General features: G+C 47.9%; 1 long non-coding RNA gene across 1 annotated transcript; it reads left to right on the forward strand.

The window, feature by feature from the left end:
• Positions 1-2,839: 2,839 nt before the first annotated feature.
• LOC102012171 lies at positions 2,840-4,494 on the forward strand. Its single transcript, XR_263088.1, has 2 exons — positions 2,840-2,893; positions 3,910-4,494. It is a non-coding gene; the product is annotated as an uncharacterized LOC102012171 (long non-coding RNA).
• Positions 4,495-5,636: the final 1,142 nt, after the last annotated feature.

Here is a 5,636-nt window from a genome sequence, read left to right on the forward strand (position 1 = left end):
CGCCTCCCGAGTCTGCGCGCCGGGCCCGTAGCGCGGCGGCTTTGCCTTGCCGCTGCGTCCGGACCCCAGCACGGGCCGCAGCCGCGCTCTGCAGCGCCGCGGTCTGGACGCGTCCACGCCGCCGTTCCTCCACCGCCGACCTCCGAAGGTCATGATCTGTGCTAGACAGACGCTTAATTTAGTGCAAGACCAGCCCCAAATACCAGGGACAACTTGGCTGGTCATTTTTAAGAGAATGAATTAAATGACTTCCAGAAAAGCCAGAGAGTCTAGTGTGATTCGAAATTTCCTACACAACTGCACTTCTTTGTGTAAGATTTCCTCGCACCCAATACTACAGAGGACTAACCTTGCACTTCTCTCTTTCCGGTCATTTTAATTTACCTTAAAGCCACTTCCAAAATGTCACCGCTCTCAAGTCTGGAGCGCTCTGCTACTGAAACCCCAACTCCCTTGCTATTTTTTAACACCCTGTCCTCCAGCCCCCAGGTACTGGGGATTAAAACCAGGGTCTTTTCTCTGAGCTATATCCCTGGACCCTTTTTGATTTTTTAATTTTGGGACAGAGTCGTTAAATTGGGCAGGCTGGGTTCAAACTTATAGTCCTCCTGCCTCAGCCTCCCAGAGTGTTGCCTTGTCTTAAAAGATGTCTGTAACTTGGTGAGGAAGCCACAGTTTAGCAAAGACAGGCCAGGGTCTACAAGAGCTCCTTCCTGTTTTCCCTGCTGAAGAGAGAACAGGTGGCTCAAGGCCTGCGCTAGGCCTTCACCTGGAGTCCCTGACACTCTTCACCCACTGCCCAGGTCCAGAGTCCACTGACACAGCCCGGGCCCGCGGGTGCCCTTCCTGGGCACCTCAGCTGCCCCGCCTGGTCGTCCTGAGCTGCCCGCTCCTCCAGCCCAGGTGAGTCCAGGAGGCCAGGTCAGCCTGGGCCGGGATAGGCAAGGCCCTGCTGCCCTGCCTGGTGGAGGGAGGACTGCCGGGAGGAGACGCAGTGGAACAGAAGGAACAGAAGGAAGACGCGTGGAGGGCTCGCCTGCCCCCGGTCAGGGTTCCGCCCCCAGTGCCAAAAAATGGACAGAAAACAAGAACTGGAGATCACACTAGAGATCACACAGCTTTTGAAACAGGAATCTGGATTATTTGGAAACTCCAAGGCAAACAGGGGAATGACCTGTCACCAGTTCAGATGGGGGAGGTTCACTTGCCATTCAGGCAGCTGGCGGCGGAGACGCAGAGTCCTGGACTGGGTTAAACATCTTCATTCCGCAGCTCGGCTGCAGTCCATCTGTGTAGCCGCCCTTGCGGCCCCGCTGTTCTCTGCTTGGGGCAGTCCTAGGCTACTTCGCCTATATTTATACCAAAACACACAGTCGTGGCCATGTGCCAGCATGCACCGTGGCTGTGTCAGTTATTTACACTGCGACCAATGAGGTGCCTCTGTGCAGAAGTCTTGTCTTGGACTTAATGTCCACCGGAAGTCAACCCCCAACACACACACACACACACACACCCTGAACCAAAGTGCAGCCATCTTGGGCCTTCACTTTTCCCTACAGGGATACCAGCACACCCTGGCAATCACAGCTCTCTAGGAGGCTGAGGCAGGAGGATCACAAGTTTGAGCCCAGCCTACACAACTTAGTGACTTGTAAGACCCTGAGCAGATGAAGTTAAATACCCAGCAGGTGCAGGGAAAATGTGGCCACAAGTACCCTCCCTGGGACATGGCCAAAGGGAGCCCTAAGGGTGCCTGGTAGGAGGGGCCCCACACTCCCATCCCTAGCAATCTGAGTGACAGAAAGAAAAGAGGACCCCCCCATGGAGGGTCGGCCCCACTGCAGCTGCTCAGAGTGCTGTTTCTCCAGGAGATGAAGCCTCCAACACAGCCTCACTCACCAGGGCAAGTTCAGAACAAGTCTCCAGTTTAGTGGCAGCTTCGGGGCCTCCCCAGAAACACAGGCTGGAGGCCGGCTTGGGCACCACCTGGCATTTCTCTTCCAGGTGGGGATCCCAGTCAGGCACATCCCACTGCTGAGCAGTAGTGACTGACGGCCACAGCCCAGTAATTGTGGCCACAGAGGGACAGTGCTGGACATGCCAGGGGGTGCAGGGGGCACCCACAGGGCTCCCTCAGAGACACAGAGAGGTAAGTATGGACACTGTCTCATTTTTCCTTTTTTCCCCTCTAACTGAATTAATTTAAAGACCACTTTAAATTCAGAAATTATTTCTTCTTGACCAAGTCTGTTGGTGTGGCTCTCAATTGCATATTTTTCTTTCTTCATTGGATTCTCCAGCCACAAAATTTGTTTCCATTTTAAAAAAAATTATATCTATCTCTTTATTGAACTTCTCATTCATATTACAAATTATTTCCCTGCTTTCATTGAATTGTTTGTCTATATAGCTCAGTGAACTTCTTTAGGATCATTATTTTGACTTTTCCAGATATTATATACATTTCTTTTTCTTTGGAGTCTGTTCCTGGAGAGTTATTGTGTTCCCTTGGAATTGACAAGTTTCCTTGCTTTTGCATATTTCCTGTGTCCCTGTGTTACTATCTACACTCTGGTCCAAGATCCCCTTTTCCAGCTTTATGGATATATTTCTCTGTAGGGAGAGACTTACACGTGGATGGGTGTCAGGTGGGTATAGTTTGTTAGAGCTCATCCTAGATAGACACAGTATTGTAATTTTTGTGCAGTTTCTTCTGTAATCTTTGTCAGTGATGTTGGTGGTTTTGTAAGTGGTCTGTGATGTGGGTGTTTGTGATGCTGATATGACATCATTTTAGTGGGAACAAGGCCACTTCCTGGCTCACTTTGAATTGAGCATTGAGACCAGCAGGTGCCATGGGCTGGCAGCAGCTGTATAGCAGGCTCCCCAGTGGGTGAGATCACCATCTGGCTCTTTGTCATGCTGAGCTTGGGTGTGCCTGAGTTGAGTGGGCTAACCAGCTGTGTAGCAGGTTCTCAGGGCAAGGGGGAGAGGGAGCAGGGCCATTGTCTGTGTGGCTAGAGGGAGAGAATCGGGTACATGTGGCCGCCACTGGACAGCTAAGTGTGCAGCAGATTCATTTTTGGGATGGGGAGGCAGGCCTGCTGTCTGCCTGGCCACTGGGCTCAGGTGCACATGGCTGTTGTCAAGTCACTGCATGGTAGGTCAGTAAGAGATGAGGCTAATAGTGCCTGGCCTGTTCTCGTGCTTCATGCAGGCATCTTTGGGTGTGCTGGCTGCTGGCTGTTAGATGCCTCTATGTGCAAGTCCAGCTGATCCCTTGGGTTTAGCATGCTGCATGAGTTTGGAAACCAAAGTCTTGGCTTTGCTGGGCTTAGCCTCCAAGCAGGTAGAATTGTGTTACACTAGCCTCCCATGTGATGATGAAAAATTGACAGTGGAGTCTAAAGCACAGTGGTATGCTGTGGCTCCTATTCCTTAGGGCAGGACATGCTCCAGAAGTGGATCCAGTGTCAGGGTTGTGCCCAGCTGCAGCAGCTTAGATCCTGGCAGTTGCTGGAGGGTATACAATTTGGGCTCCTACTCTGTGACAATACAACCATATGATCTCTGGGGAACTCTCCAAATTGTGTGTGGGTGTGGAGGAAGGACTGTGATTGCTAATAAACCGATTACTGATGGTCGGCTTATGATCCCCAGCCGTGCTGAGTGCACGTGGTGTGGGGTGTGGAAGGCTCGCCCGAGGATGGTTCCCATCAGCTGAGAGGCAGAAATGGAAAGGGATAATGAATTGCTCCTGTTGGTCTGAGTTACGTTCTGGGTTCTAATAAAAGGCGATTGAGATGGGTGATCAGGGATGCTGCAGTCCCAGAGGCTGTGGGCCCCCTGATCCCAGACTTTTGCCTCTTCTGTTTTTCTTATCGTTTACCTTTTCTTATTCATCTGCAGGCACCTCGTTCTCAGGACTTGTCACCACAGTTAATACCAACATGTGGGGCCTGTGAGGTCTGTGGCACGCACCTGTGTAGTCATGAGCTGTGGCAGTGGGGACAGCTGGGGATCTCCAGTTTATGTTTTCCCTGTACGGAGAAGACTATCTCATCTCTGAGCCAGTCCAGGTGGGGAAGAAAGTGTGGCTCGCTCACCTCTCTGTGGTGCTATCTTGGTTTATTGTGCACGCAATAGTCTTACCACTTCCCTGCTATTTTCTGGCTTACCTCCTTAGCCACTCCACTCAGAATTTAGTTATTTACTTTTTGTTGTGATTCCTTTCTGTGGAGAAGACTAGTGATGGGCCACTTTTTTGGGCAATCTTACTACCATAAAAAAAATTTTTTTAAATGACAAGCTATTAACCAATAACACTGATATACAGTACCAACTTAGTTATATTTAAATGTATGTATGAATGTATCTATCCATCTATCTATCTGCTTCTGTTTTGGACTCATTCTTTTCCTTACATATCTGTTTGCCCCATTGACAATTACTGTCTTAATTACTTTAGATTTATAATAAATCTTGATACCTTCAGATTATCTTCTTACCTTGCTCTTTTTCGAGTCTACCTTGGCTATACTTGATCCTTTCCTTGCTCTTATTTGTTTTTAGACTAAACATGCCAATCTCCATGAAAATACCAGCTAAATGTTGATTTCTATTTCCCAGAATCTCTAGTTAAATTTGAGGAGACTGATGTGTCTATAATATTGTTATATTTCTTTTCATTAGCTTGTGTAGTTTTGATCATGACATCATTAGAAGAAAACAAACTCTTTTGCAGGCTAAAGGTAGTAGAATACAAAGGAAAAGCTCTGGACTTCGTGTATTTTACTGTTGGGAAATAGTAAAATTTCCCCAGGCATGAATATACCTTGGGTTCCAGATGCTACTTTTGTCCAGCACTGGGATTAGTTCTGTCCCCAGGAAAGTTGAGGTGAAGAAGCCTGTGGTTCTGCTGCACTTCTTTTTCCAGTCTCGTTCTCTCTCCCTTCTTTCCTTGCGTCTGTTATGTTCCTTATCACCTCTGAACCTTTTGGTCCCAGAACTCTGTTCCTTACTTGTTTGATTCTGTTTCCTCTATTTCCCACTGAGCCCCAATCATCCCTTTCTTATTTTCCTTACCACACACTTAAGAGCATAGGCCACATATTTTGTAGGGTCCAGGGCAAAATAAAAATGTGGAGTTTTTTCTTAGTCCATTCAGGCTGCTGTTACAGAACACCATAGTCTGCATGGTGTATAAACAATAGGAACTTATTTCTCACAGTTATGGAGGCAGGGGCATACAAGACCAAGGCAGATTTAGTGTCTGGTGGGGGTCCATTTTGGTTTATATAGCATAACTTCTGCAAGTATCCTTATATGGTGCAAGGGGTCCCTCTGGGGTCTCTCTCAGAAGGACACCAATCCCGTGCATGAAGGCCACAACCTTGTGTCCTAATCATCTCTCCAAGGCCCCGTGTCCTAGTAACATCACCCCAGGGCATTAGGATTTCAACTAATGAGTTTGGGGAAGACATAAAAATTCATATCAGAGCATGTCTGTGTTTAAAAAAAGTGCTTAAATGCTACTAAAATACAAAATGTTTTAATTTCTATTAAAGTTTCTGTCTCATTACAGTGTTTTGCTTTGCTGCTATTCTTATTTTAATTTATTAATATGACATCCCTTG

The sequence above is a fragment of the Chinchilla lanigera genome, unplaced genomic scaffold (genome assembly GCF_000276665.1).
Source record: "Chinchilla lanigera isolate Chin_1 unplaced genomic scaffold, ChiLan1.0 scaffold00061, whole genome shotgun sequence".
NCBI classification, from domain to species: domain Eukaryota; kingdom Metazoa; phylum Chordata; class Mammalia; order Rodentia; family Chinchillidae; genus Chinchilla; species Chinchilla lanigera.